The following is a 17,261-nucleotide window of genomic DNA, read 5'->3' on the forward strand; positions in this document are numbered from 1 at the left end:
AGATCCGGAAGAGAAAAAAATCGAAACACGGGTTTTTAATATTTGGCCTCCTCTTGCCATTTCAGCCCTCCGGCCCTTTTATCCCCACAAATTGTCTTTCCTTAGGCCTTGTTCTCCAATTTTTGGCCTATTTTCCCCCAAAATTGACCCGAAACACTAAGCTGAAGTTTTAATGCTAAATACTTGGTAGTTTTGCAGGCTTAAGGTCTCAAAATTCATATTTTGTAAGCGGCAACGTGATAACAAGTTTCAACAATTTTCAATCGTGAGACCTTCAAGGGCTTTGGGCTAGGGTTTGACCTCTAAACCCTTGTTTTGCTTCAATTTTATTATAGCAGTTAAATAATTAATATCTAAGCCCTAAAATCATATTTTAACTGGTCAAAATCGATTAAAATTGCAAAATCTAAAGTTTCACAAGTTTTGGCCAGGCAATGTGGAGGATCACTAGAGCACTTTCCAGTGCTAGTTCTCTTTGGATTCTACTTCAATATGATGGATGAGTAGGAAGTAGAAATCAGTTGCTATAAACACCGCTGAGACCGAATACATAGCTACGAGTATGATCTCGTGTGAAGCTGCATGGTTGCAGAAGCTCTTAAGTGAGCTGTTTGTACAGATGATAAATACCATTGTGATTCTCTATGACAACCAGAGGGGGGATTCGATTATTGAGGAATCTTGTATTCGATGATTGCTCCAGCCAGATAGGCATCAGATACTGCCTTATCTACGATATGGTAAGTCAATGAGTGATGTACAGGTCGCAGACATTTTGTCAAAGCCCCGGAGAAAGGTCAAATCTATGACTTTCCCAAACGACTTGGAGTCGTTGAGAGACCTTCTTATAAGGGTCCTGCATGTTGCATGCATTGAGCTCTGGGAGCTCTGGGAGGTTTGGGGTACTTACTGGAGCAACATACGACCACAGGGCGACTTTCCCTTCCCTGGTGGTGCGCTATGGAATAGGATGATTAGTTCTCCTGTGGGCCAGGATGATTAGTTCTCCGTGGCATCCACTGACAGGATGATTCGTTCTCCTGTGGACAGGATGATTAGTTCATGTTATGAAACCAGCTCAAGAAAAGATAGAAAAGATAGATCAACGCCTTAGAATTCAGCCTCTTCGAGGGGGCAACCTCATTTACATTACATAAATGAACAATTCTTGGATGATACAAATGACAAAACCTCCTTTCTATATATAGGAGTCTAAGGAGTCACAATATAATCCAGTCGACCTAACAATAATAATATAAAGCCACAAAAATAGCAATAGAGAGATTCTATGGGGCACAAAAATAACAATATGGGGGTAATAGGGGCACAACAATATAAATAAGGGGTATAACTACAATAGTAATGGGGTAATCACTAGTATTATAGGGACCCAACATGCCCCTCTCCTTCAAAAAAGTGTTGTCCTCAATGCTTGAGTAGTTCTGGATACTTCTGCATAAAATTCTCATCCTCCATGTGGAAACTTCAGCGGATAAGTTCTTCCACTTGATAAGATACTCTGAAATTGATCGATTTCGTAGCTGTCGAGTTCTTGTTTCTGTGACTGCTTCCGGTTCCAATATAATTTTTCCTTCCTCGTCAAGTTCTGGCAATATTGTTTGAATTGGGAGCTTGTCACCTATAACCTTCTTTAAACATGAAACATGGAAAACTGGGTGCAATCGAGAAGCTGCAGGAAGCTCCAATTTGTATGCCATAGTACCAATCTTTTGCAACACCTTGTACGGACCATAATACTTTGGTGATAATTTATTATCCTTCTTAGCTTGCTTTAGGGACATTTGCTTATATGGTTGTAGCCGTAGGAATACCCAATCACCTACATCAAAACTTCTTTCACTGCGATGTTGATCTGCCTGTTGTTTCATTCTATTTTGTGCCAACACGAGGTTATCCTTTAAGAGTTGGAGGACTTGTTGTTGATGTTCGATGTGATGTTCCACTGCCTGAACCTTAGAATTTTCTCTTAAATATGATGTGATGGATGGTGGTTGATACCCATAAAGTGCCATAAATGGGGTCATTTTTGTTGTTGTATGGAAGGAAGTGTTATACCACCATTCAGCCAGAGGCAACCATTTGACCCATTGTGTCTGTTTATCAGATACAAAGCAACGAAGATATCCTTCCAAACATTTGTTTACTATCTCAGTTTGCCCATCAGATTGAGGATGATAAGATGAGCTATGAGCTAACTGAGTACCAAGACAAGAAAATAATTCTGTCCAAAAATTTCCAGTGAAAATGGGATCTCTGTCACTTACAATAATCTTTGGGTTTCCATGTAGCTTTTGAACTGTTTCCATAAATGCAGTAGAAACTGTACTGGCTTTAAATGGATGTGATAATGCACAAAAGTGTGCATACTTGGTAAGTCTGTCAACTACCACCATGATGACACTCTTTCCCTCAGACTTGGGTAAACCTGTGATAAAATCCATTGAAACCTCCTCCCAACGTTGGCTTGGAATGGATAAAGGTTGTAATAGACCTGGTGTCTTAATTGTTTCAACTTTATTTTGCTGGCAAACCAAACATTCCGCCACAAACTTTTGAATATCTGATTTAAGGCCATCCCAAAAAAATTCTTCTTAACCCTGTGGTAAGTTTTTAAAAATCCTGAGTGCCCTCCTAAGGGAGAAGTGTGCAATTCCATAAGAATCTTTTGTTTTAGCTGGGAATTCTTACAGAGGTATAAGCGATCTTTGTACCATAACGAATCATTTTGCCAGCTAAATGTATCAGAAGTACTGGAATCTTGTTGTAGCTTTCGAATAAGTGCCCACACTTCTTCGTCATTCTTCCATTCCTCCCTTGCTTCGTTTATCCAATCTGGTTGGATAATAGAAATGGCACACAACAATGCTTCCACATCCTCATCCTTTCTTGAGAGTGCATCTGCCACCACATTTTGCTTCCCTTTTTTGTAGATGATTTCAAAGTCATAACCCAACATCTTTGTGACCCACTTTTGTTGCTCTTCAGAGGATAATCTTTGTTCTAAAAAGTATTTAAGGCTATCATGATCCGTTTTTACCTTGAAGTGTCTTCCCATTAGGTAGGGTCGCCATTTCTTAAGTGCATGGAGTATTGCCAACATTTCCTTCTCATAAATAGCTTTGCTTAAAAACTTTCCCTTGATTGGACGACTTTCAAAAGCAATGGGTCTTTCATCTTGCATTAGAACAACACCAATTCCATTTCCTGAAGCATCACATTCCACAATAAAGGTTTTTGTGAAGTCCGGTGTAGCTAAGACCGGTGCTTGGCACATTGCCTCTTTAAGATGTTCAAAGGCCTTTGTTGCTTCCAGAGTCCATGAAAATGAATCTTTCTTCAATAATGTTGTTAGAGGTGCTGCTATTCTCCCATAATTTTAACAAACTTGCGATAATACCCTGTCAACCCAAGAAATCCTCGCAGATGCTTTATGGATGTGGGGATTTTCCATTCCTTAATGGCTTTAATTTTGCTAGGGTCTACCTTAACTCCTTCATGAGATACAATATGACCCAAATATTCCACCTCCTGGACTCCAAAGAAACATTTGGATCTTTTTGCATATAATTGTTTCTCCTCCAATAGTTGTAGCACCCTGTCAACATGTTCAACATGATCCTTCCAAGACTTGCTGTAGATTAGTATATCATCAAAAAATACTAACACAAATTTTCTAAGGAATGGTTTGAAAATTGAATTCATCAAACCTTGAAATGTTGAAGGTGCATTGGTAAGGCCAAAGGGCATGACCAAAAATTCATAATGACCCTCATGAGTTCTAAATGCCGTTTTCGGAATGTCTTCAATCTTCATTCTGATTTGATGATATCCCGAACGAAGATCCAACTTGGTGAAGTAAATTGATCCATGCAATTCATCCAGTAATTCATCAATAACAGGAATGGGGAACTTATCTTTAATAGTGAGCTTGTTGAGCTCCCTATAATCCGGACACATGCGCCATGATCCATCCTTCTTGTGCACCAATACTACTGGAGCTGAGAAAGAACTTTGACTCGGTTGAATTATACCAGCCTCTAGCATTTCTGCAACCATACGTTCAATTTCACTTTTTTGGACATAGGGATATCTGTACGGCCTGATGTTTGGAGAACACTTCCTGGAATCAAATGAATAGCATGATCATGATCACGCATAGGTGGGAGACCTTTTGGGAGTCTCAAATACCTTGGAATGATTGTCCAAGACTTTTTGGAGATCTGGAGAAATAGATGATTCCAATGTGGAAACATCTAGCGAACATAATTGTGCAATTACACCTCTTTGCTCCTTTTTTAGAAGCTTTGTCATGCCATTAGAGCTGATTATCTTTCCTGGTTTCCCTGCAATACCCCTTAATTCAACTTCCTTTCCTTCCGTAGAAAATTTGATGAAAAGTTCTTGAAAATTAAAAGCTATTGTACCCAAGGATTGTAGCCATTGGACTCCTAGTACAACATCAGCACCTCCCATTGGAATGGAAAGCATTGGGCTAGTCAATACATATTCTCCCATGGATAGCTTGATATTATGGCACTTTCCAGAGCAATTTATTGTTCCTCCATTTGCAATCATCACTTGACACTCTGGTGCTGGATATAGGAAGCAATTCAATTCTTTTGCTACCCTACAATGAATAAAATTGTTGGTGCTTCCTGAATCAATCAACACTATTACCTTTTTCTTCTTGATTTGTCCTTCTATCTTGATGTTTTGAGGAGTGGTAATTCCCGCCAATGCATTACAAGATATGGTCAGATTTATTTGTTCTTCATCTAGGCTTTGTTCCTGGAGTATATCTTCTTCTTTTGACCTTTCTTGCTCCTTTTCTTCTTCCTCTTCACAATCTATGTAGAATAATTTCTTCTCAGCACACTTATGACCTTTAGTGTATTTGCTATCACAACTGTAACAAAGCCCTTTTGCTCTTTTTTCTTCCAATTGTTGTGGTGTCAACCTTATAGGTTGTGGAAGACTAGGGGCAACAACACTTCCGTCTTTATAGTTGTGAATGGTATGCTTCCTGGTTGCCATAATTTTGCTTTCCATTTTTCTTGCTAACCTGAATGCCTTCTCTAATGAATCAGGTTCCCAAAGGCGAACATCATGTTGGATATTATCCTTTAAAGACCCTATGAACACATCAATCCTATGCTCCTCTGGAATATCTTTTACCCTTATGTTCAATTTTTGGAACTCCTCAATGTGCTCCATTACTGAACCCTTTTGTTTGAGACTTATCAATTGGCTAAAAAAAGTGTTGCTTTTTGTATCTTCATAATGTGCTATCAATTCTTCCGTAAAAATTGCCCAAGTGATAAATTGTTTACGAGAGCAAAGCCATTGATACCATACAAACTGATTTGGTTCCAAATATACAGTTGCCATACGTACCTTTTGTGCGTTTTGCACATTATTGAGATCGAAGAATTGCTCCATCTGTAATATCCATGTGGCGGGATCCTTGCCATCAAACTTCCTCATATCGATTTTTGGAATATGGTGATTTTTCGATCCAACATTAGCGTCTATGGAATCATGATTAACATTTCTTTTGTTCTCATCATGAGTTTCCTTTACTACCTTTTCACCATTAGTGACCCTTTCTTGTAGCAACTTCTTCAATTCTTCCATGTCTGTCTTCAAATCTATCTTCAAATCTGCCATGTCTCTCTTCAAATCTGTCTTCGAATCATCCATCTTAGCTTCCATGCCCTTTATCTTAGATTCCACGCCATTTATCTTAGATTCCACGCCACTTATCTTAGCTTCTGTTAGCTTTTGTGAGCGTGACATTTGTTGCACTTGTTCTTGTAATTTTGATATATCATGTAGCATTTCTTCCTCTTCTTCATGAGTCATGCTAGAGCTTTCAGGTTCCTTACTAGGTGTTTGCATTTTCTTTCCTCGGGGCATCAGTTACCGATAATAATGCTTTACTATGCCCTTTGAATTCCGTTAAACCAAGCTTACACAAAAAAAAACTACACACCTTTTTTTCACTTTATAGAAGCCTGATATTGAATCTGATGTATCTCTGTAATTTCAGATCATCCAGTTCTGAAATTTCTACCTGTAGTAGCCTTCTGTGTCCTCTTTCCAATGCCACAAGTCTGAGCCAAATTGGATTCTCCAAGGAAGAGTTATGTGAAATCTCCCACAGTGACTTGCTTTTAGACTGGTTCAGTAGAGCGAACTTGTACGACGTGCCACGAGTCACTGTTTCAACCTTTGAATCTGAAACACACACACAAGAAACTACAGTCCGTCCTCTTTCTGTACCTTCTTACGAAATTTCAATCCGATCCCCAGAGAGGAAGTTATGACGATTTTCCCCAGGTCACCTGTTTTGAATGTAATTCAGGAGTCTGCAAAAAGACCAACTTCCTCAGATCATATCTCTGCAAATATCGCGCGAAAAGCTCTGAAATTCGGACCCAAGGTTCAGCGCGATTTCTTCTCAGATGGGTTTTTTTTGCAACTTCTGAAACGTCACAGAAAAAAAGTTATAGCGAAAATGCCACGATGACCTGTTTGGAGCAGCGAAACCCTAGAATCCAAAGCTCTGATACCAAATGTTATGAAACCAGCTCAAGAAAAAATAGATCAACGCCTTAGAATTCAGCCTCTTCGAGGGGGCAACCTCCTTTACATTACATAAATGAACAATTCTTGGATGATACAAATGACAAAACCTCCTTTCTATATATAGGAGTCTAAGGAGTCACAATATAATCCAGCCGACCTAACAATAATAATATAAAGCCACAAAAATAACAATAGAAGGATTCTATGGGGCACAGAAATAACAATATGGGGGTAATAGGGGCACAACAATATAAATAAAGGGTATAACTACAATAGTAATGGGGTAATCACTAGTATTATAGGGACTCAATAGTTCTCCTGTCGAGGCATCCTACCCATGCAGTCTAGGACTCATGGAAAGTACCTCTCATCTGATCAATGAGCAGGGAAATGAGGATAGGGACCATAGTAGTACTATCAATGGGCACATCGATGTATCTATCGTACTCCCTATGCTAGGATGACCTCCATTGATCTAAGATCAATGAAACTGATCTAGGATCAGTATGAGTGGTTTGAGACGCTCTCTGGTGACATTGATCTAGGATCAGTATGAGTGGTTTAAGACACTCTCTTGTGATATTGGTATGGGATCAATAAAATTGACTTCGGGTCATTAAGAGTGATGTGACACACTCTCTTCAGATGAAACTGACTTCAGCTTAGTAGAGAATGGTATGAGACATTCTCGATCAATTCTTCTTCTTCATGGTTCAGCAAATCAGAGCAGAGCAGTGCAGGGCACTGATGGTAGAGATAGTACAATAGGACATATGGATCAGCGGATGGAGTTCTCCTTAGTTGAGAGGGAGTGTAAAAATTGGCTACTAGGGCCAAACTCCATGTGGGTCATCGTATTTATGGCATCTAATATTTTTCTTGGATACCTCTCATCGAGAAGTGTAGGATTGATATGAAGATCATCCGATTCCAATAAGTATTCATGGAGTTATGAATTTATTTGCGTTATAAGACAATTTGTCAATGTCGGCCAGCAACCAAATAAACCCCACATGTGCTCAACGTTTTAGTATAAATAGAGGTGGCCTTCAAGTCATTTCAACACACTTGGGATCTCTTCCTCTCTCTACTTGTCTTTGGGTTTTAGTAGGAGGAGAGATCCTAAGGAATCACATTTCCCTGATCCAGAGGGCAGAAAGCCAGAAAAGTCGGAAAAGTAGGAAAAGCCGAAACTACCAGAAAGGCCGAAACTGCCGGAAAAGCCGAAAATGCCGAAAAAGCCAAAAATGTCGGAAAAGCCGGAAAAACCGGGACTGCCAGAAAAGCCGGAAATGTCGGAAAAGCCAGAAATGCCGGAAAAGCCCAAACTGCCAAAAAATCTGGAAAAGCCGAAAAAGCCAGAAAAGCCAAAACTACCAGAAAAGCTGAAAACGCTGAAAAAGTCAGAAAAGCTGAAACTGCCAGAAAAGTCGAAAAAGCCAGAACTGCCAGAACTGTCGAAAAAGCAGGAAAAGCCAGAATTGCCAAAAAAGCCGGAAATTCCAACACTACTGGAAAAGTCGTAACTGCCAGGAACAACTGGAACTGTCGGAACTACCAGGAACAACCGGAACTGCCAGAACTGCCGAGAGCTTCTGAAACAGCCAGAGCATCTGCCTCCGAAGGAGAGCAGCATGCAAGGGACAACTAACTAACATTGAGACAGTTATATGGTACTTAGCAGCAAATACACCAAGCATGCAATGTTACAGCTAGCATGCAAGGGACAACTAGAATGCAACAACAAGCATGCTAAGGACAACAAGCATGTTAGGGACAACAAGTAAGCAAGGGACAACAAGTAAGCAAGGGACAACAAGCAAGCCAGATAAAGCCAGCACATAGGACAGTATGGCAACATGGTGCAGCAATCAATGTGGAAAAAGTCGAAGTCGGGATTAATTCGGCAAGGGTCCAAAAGTTGAAAAACTCGGCAAAGTCGGGAGTTTTTCGAAAAAGTCGGCAAAATTAAAAAAATACAAAAATATTCATTTTTAAAAAAATCCGGACTTTTTCAATAAAATCCCGACTTTTTCAATAAAATCCCGATTTTTTCAATAAAATCCCGATTTTTTCAAAGAAAAAAAAATCATTAAAGAAACTACCACGATTTTTTGGAAAAAGTCCCGATTTAATCCCGACTTTTTCGATTTAATCCCGATTTTTTCGTTTCTTAAAAAGTCGGCAAAAAATCGGCCGATTTAATCCTTTTCTTGAAAAAATCGCGTTTTGGGGAATAAATCCCGATTTTATCGGGACTTTTTCCACACTGGCCAGCAATGGCACATAATGCAGTATAGTGATGGGTACAGTCATGATTAATGAAGCATGATGAGATGCAGCATAGTGATGATGGGTTCAGCATGGTGCAGCACGTCTTCAACTGATATCATGTATTATCTTCTTAGAGATGATCTATGCTCTTATCTAGATAAGTCAAAGTGTTGACTTTTGTTGTAAACGTACTATATCTCTCTCTCTGCTAAACTATTGAAGAACATATAAGAAGAATTGATCAAGGGTTTCCCCACATTGGGGTTTGTCCCTGGCTAGCGCCACATCTTGTGTCCTCTTGTCTTGGCTTGTATTTTGTGATTTGTGTTTATGTTCTATCTGCAGTTTACTTTAATGCTGATGTGATTGCTAATCTGAAAAAGATATTGAGCTAACTGTGAAAATGAAATAAATTGCTCTAAGCATAGAACATACCTAAAATTTAACAAAATCTAATCTAATCAATAATCTTGCTTAATTTCAACCAAGTGGCTAGGCCACTCAACCATGTCTCCCAAACAAGTTGGTTTCCAACTTGTTTTCCTTTATCTCATTCCATAGGGACTAACCCCCATAGTTTGTTGTTGGGAGACAGCTAGAACGAAGTGGGCGGGGATCCAAGTGACAGCCCCCATCCCAAGCGTTGTCGCAGTGCCTTTACAATCCGGACGACAACAAGACCTAGAAGGGGAAGTTGGATGATGATACTCAAAGCAAACTAAGCAAGAATAAACTTTGTTTCACTTGCAAAGAATTGTGGGAGCCAAGTCACCGATGCTTGGGCAAAGGGAAAATCCAACATATTGAACTTTTGAAGTATTGTCCAACAACAACGATGAAGAAAGCCCAACACTAGCACCAATCAATGAGCCTAGCAACTCAAAAGTAGAGCAAACCCTTAAGGAGGCTAAAGAAGATGAGAAGCCCCGTCCAAAAATCAAGGGTCGTACTATCTCCACTCTTTCAGGAATCCCCTAATATTACACCTTCTGGACCAGGGGGGTCATAAAAGCACAACGAATTGTTGATTTTTGGTAGCATCAGATGAGCTCTAGCCATGAAAATTGTTGGAGAGGCTAAGGCACATAAAATCTCTAAGACCCATAATGGTTTGGGGAAATTCCACCTGGTTGGAGAGATATTAAAATAATTAATATTTTTAATGGGGTTCCTAAGTCTAAACTTGGGAAAATTAAAATATTAATGGGTATTAATATAAAACTGGGTGAGAATGTTCTAAATGACATGGATCAAGCCAAATCTAATCTTAGCCGTTGATTAGGGACTTAATCTCGGTCGTTGAAGACTCAACATGAAAAGTATAAGAGGAGGCTTGAGGGTCAGTTGCAGACACCATAATTGATCAGTCAGTTTGAATTTCTGGAGCGGGCTTTTGTTGAGAGAATTGAGCTAGTGATCTGTTGCAGCGAGGGGCAGTTCAATACAAGGTCGAGAATACATAGCAGAGAGGCAGAGATAGTACCAGAGAGACAGCACAGAGCCTGGAGAGGCTGACGCAGAGGCAACTGGGAGCTATGCAGAGGCTGAAGAGGCCAGCATGGGTGACGCAGAGGGTCTGAGAGCTAACGCAGAGGGCCAAGGGGATGACACAGAGGCTTTAGTAGTTGTGTAAAGGCTAGCAGAGCTGACACGGGGCCAAGAGGCAGCGCCGGGAGATTTTCGTGGGGCAGACTAAGTGCTGGTGAGCTGAGAGGATGACACAGTCCCTATCAAAGTGACACAGAGTAGTGGAAGCTGCCATAATTGTTGTGGGATCGTTCATTCGATGATTAATCAACCAGAATATCTGTATCCGAGGAGAGGTACTACTACTGAGGGCATTCTCTATTGGGTGAGCCATTTATGGCACCCTAGTTGTATTCAGAAACTGCATAATAATAAAACCTTCATATCTGATGCACTGGTTTTCCCGCATTGGGTTTTTCTAGGGACGGTTGTCCAAAAATAACGGTGTCCCTTGTGTGTTTGTCTCAATTATTTCAGTTGTTGATCTGTACATGAGTTAAGGATGCATTTGTGTTTATTTCAATATTTATAATTATAAATAACTTGTTAATGAAATAAACAAGTAGGAGAAATTAAACCCGATAATGCAGTAGGGATTTCTAACGTGTCAGACTTAGAAATTTCAACACGAATCACAACTTTGGTCAATGGTGGAGCTACGCATAATTTCATCGAGGTAGCTTTAGTAGCAGGGAAAGGTCTTCCAACAAAGGAATTTAAAGGCTTCAACGTGATGGTAGTTGATGGGTATAGTCCAGCTTGCACACAGTTGATCCAACGTTTGAGCATAATATTAGGTAACTACACATCCACTAATGAATTTTATGTAATAGAACTCGCAGACACCAATGTTGTGTTTGGGGTTTAGTGGTTACACTCGTTGGGGAAGTTCTCAATGGTCTACCAGGCAATGGAGATGGAATTTAAGGCTTCAAATGGAAAGGTAGTATTGAAAGGTATGTCTAATGATGATCCTCGAACCATGGGGATGTAGCTTATGTGGCAAAATGTATGATTACAAGCTAGAAAACGTTAGATAGCAGCTAGCAATAGTAGGAAAACATTCAACTATTATTAAATAAGCATGACCAAGTGTTTGTTTATATTCCCCCATGAGACCTCCTGACAGAGGTTTTGAGCACACCATAGAGCTTGAAGAAGGAGCCAAACCTGTAATCACCACACCTTATCAGCACCCAAAGAAATTCAAGGACAAGATAGAAAAGGCCATCAAAGAACTTCTAGCTATGGCCACATCAGACCTAGTTCAAGTCCAATTACTTCATCGGTAGTTTTGGTGAAGAAGAAAGATAACACATGGAGGATGTGCATTGACTACAGAGTGTTAGTTTTTATAGCATCGGACAGGTGTTCTAGTTTTTAAACCTTTGTCTTACATTTTCAATACCAGTAGGAACATTCTTATCAAGTGCCATAAGTCTTTTACCCATGTCCATTCTTCCATCCTTTGATCTGGGCTCACCATTATTGCAGATATTAGTCATAGTCGCATCAATATCGTGGAATCCCACCATATTACAATCTAACTCACAAATACCCTTATCAATTGCAAAGGTAGGGTAAACAACTTCATGGGAATGTTCATCAACTACGAAAGTGGTACGAAGTTCAAACCAATCGAGAATTAGTCATCTCAAGAGGAAAATAAGACACCACAACATTTGGTCCATTGTTCATAGCATTACTAACTTGGTCAGTGCCACCTTCAATATAACACTGGTCATCTTGCATCCCTCCATAATCAAAGTGCAATCTCTCATTTGTCATAGGTATTATTCTCTCCCTACCATGAGTTAGCTCTATCCTCGTTCCACATCAAAGTTAGAAAGATATTCAGCTTTCTTCTGGTAACTAATTTGCTCAGGTCCATCATCTAACAACTGCTTAACTTCCATATTCGTATTCAACCAGTCATCTATAGGTCCTCATGGACATGATATTTCACAACAAAACTCAACTCATTATCAGGAGCATCTAGCACATTTATTGGAGAAAATTCAGCCTCAGAACACAAACATTTTGGAGCATGTTCATCTCTCTTTGAATGACCTAGTGGAGGCTTAGTTTTATCATTTACGACGGCCAAACTACTAGAAATTCCACCGGTATATGTCTTCACATCCTGAGATGCAATAGTATTATCATCCTTTATCAAGGAATTTTGAGCCCCATCAGAATGGTCAATACCATTACATAAGGAATTACATTAATTTTCTTGAGTTGATAAATCAAGATGGGGTTTATTAACAGCAGACACACCTGGCACATCTACACTAGGTCGATTAATAGTAGAAAAGCTTGGTGAAAAAGGTGCCCCAGCCTGGGAGCAGCCAAAAAAAATTTGTTCTACAATTAAGGAGAATTTTACTGACCCAATCTGTCCCCTTGATTGATTTCGAGGAGAAGAAGGTGCCATTGTAATAAGATTCTTGTGTCCTATACTTGATGCCAAATTCAAATTGACTAGTTCCAATGGATGTTGAGCACAGATAGACCTCTTCTTGAACTTCTCGTCATGCCCAGACATCTTTGTTGGAAATATTGATGGGGATGAATCAGTATTTCACTTCAATCAGTTAATTTTAACTTCACGTAGCATTATCATTAGCATTAGATTAAAACATAAGTTAGCATCACATCACATGAATAGATAACAATGTCATTCAACAATGCACAACATCCAAGAAAGTAGACATGAGATTTTAGGTGGAAAACCTTCTAATAGAAAACCCATCGAACACTTCTTAATATAGGTCTTCAAAGATTTACATCAATTGGAAGCTCCAACTTCCAAGATTTCCAGTGTCAACTAAAGGAGGCTCCAACCCCCTAGTTTACAGGCTCCAACCTAAAGGACGCTCCAACCCCCTAGTTTACAGGCTCCAACCTGAAGGACGCTCCAACCTAGGCTACTTGAGAATAGGAGCGGAAGCGGGAGCAGGGAGCGACATTTTCAAAAGCTTCTGGGGCAAACAATTTTTATATATTTTGATGCATATATGTCAACAAACACATGTAGAATGATAAATTAGTAATAAAAGACATAAAAACATGGATTAAACCATATAACATCATTCGTCTAGTAGTTATAATCTTCATTAAATACGAGTTCCATAACCTAGTAGATGAAAAAGTTCAATGGAAACATTGCAATCCCCAATCCTAAAATCCTGAAAAACTGATAAGTCTGTTGGATTTTGAGTGAGATATAAAGTTCTACTTTCTCTGTATGAAATCCAATAAGGTCAAAACAACTCTCAAGCATCCTCAATCATTTCATGGTAATGTTACAAAGTTAAATAGAAAGATGAGAATGAAAGATAAAGGAGAATGTCACATTTACCTTAAGAATTTAACATTACCATGAATTTCATATCATTACTAGGGCCATAGGCTCAAATATTTTCGAGGAGTGTGTTATAATGGAGCTTCTTAAAATAATCCAAGGGTGGCAGGAGCCAGGGGGGTGATCGTTTTCCCAAAGGAGCTAACTATCTTCCATGGGATAATAAACTACGCCATGTGATTAAGAGAATTAGAAGTCTATGGGCCTATTTTTATTTCAAAGATATTGGATAGTAATTGGTTTGTGCCACATGCCAACGCCCCTTGTCAAAATTAACTTGTTTGTTGGAAGCATATATAGAGTGATGCCCATGATCATTTTATCCTCTCTTATAAAATTTGAATTGTATGGAACATAAGGTTTTGAAACTTTTGGGATTATACTAGAAAGTGTTCACTTTTCAAAATTTTAGTTTGGTGGTCTATTATAGTTGGCAAGAAGAAATATCTTGTTGGGTGGAGGTTACTATCTTTGTCTTGCCAACAATTTGCATAATTGTATTTGATGTACTTGCATTGAGTCAATCATAGATTTTTATTATACAAATTATGGTTTCAGTTTAAATAAATTATATAATTCAAATTAAATAATATAATTTATTATCAATCTAATTTTAAGTTCGTGGTCAAGCCAGACACCAAATAGGTATAGGAGATCTTGTTGTTTGTGGGACAAGGAACCCACCTCCGCATAACTATTTGACCATAAATTTTATTAAGACATACCCCTTTAAGTTTGAACCTAAAAGAGACATATACTCTTAATCTTCATATAAATTATATAATTATAATATAAAATTTTATAATCTTCATATAATTATATAAAAATATAAAATTTCCAAAATTTTATATAAAAGGATGACATAATTGTTACACAAAATTCTAACATTTTAGAAATTTTATACATATATTTTAGAAATTTTATACATAATTATATAAAATATAAAAATAAATATAAATTATATACAAATTTAATTAAAATAAGAGCAATTAGGTTTTATGAGAATTTTTTATTTTTTATTGTTTTTTAAGGTTAAAATATTTTATTTATAATTTATATTTAAATATTTTTTATTAATTAATATTGTGAAATATTAATTTTATAGAATTTTTTATTTTTAATTGTTTTTTAATGTTAAAAATTTTATTTATAATTTATATTTAAATATTTTTTTATTAATTAATATTTTGAAATATTAATTTTATATTAGATAAAAAGTCCATAAAAATACTTACAATGTAAAAAAATACTTTTAATTACTCCTAGTATAAATAATCACAAAAAAAATAAAAATATATATATATATATATATTATTAAATATGTTTATAGGTTTTTCAAGTTTGGAATAGAGTTTTTAGAATTCTAATTTAATTATCAATAATTATTAGGTGGATGGTAAAGACTTAACCGTCACAAATATTTTGGAACATTTTTATTAATAAAATATTGTTTAGTTTAATTTATTTAATTTTTATGTTTTTTAAAATCTTAACAATGTGAGATATATCATGAAGAAGTGTTTTGATGCTTATCATGGGTTGATACCTATAAATATCTACCAATCATTTAATTTATATGGTTACACTAGTATATTATTTTAGATAGTATGCATCAACTCCATTTTAAATAGTGTCATAACTACATCTATCATTTTATCATGTAAAAAGTATTTATCAATAAAAAAAAATTATTACTTTCAATGACTCTTTCTATCCGTCTAAAGTTTTTATATAAATTCGATTTAAAATAAACGTTATAATAATTTATTTAAAAAAAAATAGTCTATGGGACAGATTGCTTCTTCATCTGCTTGATGTATTGTGCCATTTTTCTGTGAAGCTTCAAAATAGATGCTCCCAACTTCTCGACAAACCCCTCCCTAAATATATTATCCCAAGAGATACCGTGAAGCTTCAAAATAAATGCTCTCAGCTTCTCCACAAACTCATCGCTAAATAGATTATCCCAAGAGCTAGCTGACAAACCCCTGGCTAAATAGATTATCCCAAGAGCTACTGTGAAGTTTCAATATAAATGCTCCCAGCTTCTTCACAAACCCCTCGCTAAATAGATTATACCAAGAGCTAGCTGCAAGCATATCTGCATAACTTGTCCTGTTGTCTTTATAATTTCTTATTAATATTCTTTTGAAATATCTCATGTCAATTTCAATTCATTATTAAACAAGAAAGTCCATGAGTCTTGGATAGACAGTGATTGGTGCTTTGTTAAGGCACTCCTTAATGTGAAGTCACCTCGCTCAATTCCCGCACCTATCCCAGTGATATATTGGACATGTTGAAAATTTAGTCCTGTCAAACTTACAAAAAAACAAATATTAAACAAAACAGAAATTATACATTCTCAAAAATACCTTTCAACACAAAGGGGGCTGGAAAAGGCCAAAGGAAGTGTAGGAGGAAAGAGTAAGCATTTTTTGTTCTAAAAAAACAAATATTAAACAAAACAGAAATTATACATCCTGAAAATAACCTTTCAACACAAAGGGGGCTGGAAAAGCCCAAAGGAAGTGTGGGAGGAAAGAGTATGCATTTTTTGTTCTAAAAGTGGAACCAGAAAAAACATTTCATGCAGATACGCTGGCAGCGAGCTCTTGGGATAATCTAATTAGCTAGGGGTTTGTCCAAAAGCTGGGAGCATTTATTTTGAAGCTTCGTAGAAAAATGGCTGAATACATCAAGCAGAAGCAATCTATCCCATAAGCTAGCTTTAGCTATCTTTAACTTCGTGTATGTTAAAAATAATTTCTTTCTTTCTTTCTATTTATTTAAATATAAAATTTATATAATAAATATTTAAATATTATAAATAACATTATATAACCTTCATGTACATATATAAATTTTATTTAAAACTATTATAATATACGCTACCCACGTTTGTGATTTTATATATAAAAAATTAAAATATAAAATTTTATAATTGTCGTTTTATATATATAAAAGTTAAAAAAATAAAAATAAAAATAAAAGACATCAGAATATTTAAAAAAAAAAAAAAAAAAAAAAAATTAAAATAAAATTAATTAATTAAAAAAATACATAAATTTTAAAATATACACAATAATAATTATGATATTTTAACTGCAATAAGAGAGTAGTTATATGTTTTAGAATGTAGTTTTTTTTCCATTATATTATATTAAAATATTTAAAATAGTTAAATTATATATATAATGGAAACATCAAAAATAATAAAATCAATTTTAAACTGATAAATTTTTTAAATATTGAAATAAATCAAATCAAATTTCTGAACGTGTAAATTCTTTTACATAAGATAAAATTAATGATAAAAAATTCAAAACTTTATGCTTCTTTAAGGCATTCCAAATATTCCAAATTAAAGTAAATATTAACTAATTTTATAAATCAACCTATCTTCTAAACTAATTTCATTCCTCCTCTAATTTCTAGCGAGGACGGGTTCCTGAGAAAAACATTTTCTTTAACGTATTCCAAA

General features: G+C 36.5%; 1 protein-coding gene across 1 annotated transcript in view; it reads right to left on the bottom strand.

Moving 5' to 3' along the window:
- Positions 1 to 17,261, bottom strand: part of LOC149215205 (inositol hexakisphosphate and diphosphoinositol-pentakisphosphate kinase VIP2-like) — a 556,818-nt gene that overhangs the window by 139,650 nt on the left and 399,907 nt on the right. The gene's annotated exons all lie outside the window — the stretch shown is intronic.

Source organism: Pinus tabuliformis, chromosome 1_1, assembly GCF_031772625.1.
Source record: "Pinus tabuliformis cultivar Carrire ecotype Pingquan chromosome 1_1, CPIR1, whole genome shotgun sequence".
Taxonomy (NCBI): Eukaryota; Viridiplantae; Streptophyta; class Pinopsida; order Pinales; family Pinaceae; genus Pinus; species Pinus tabuliformis.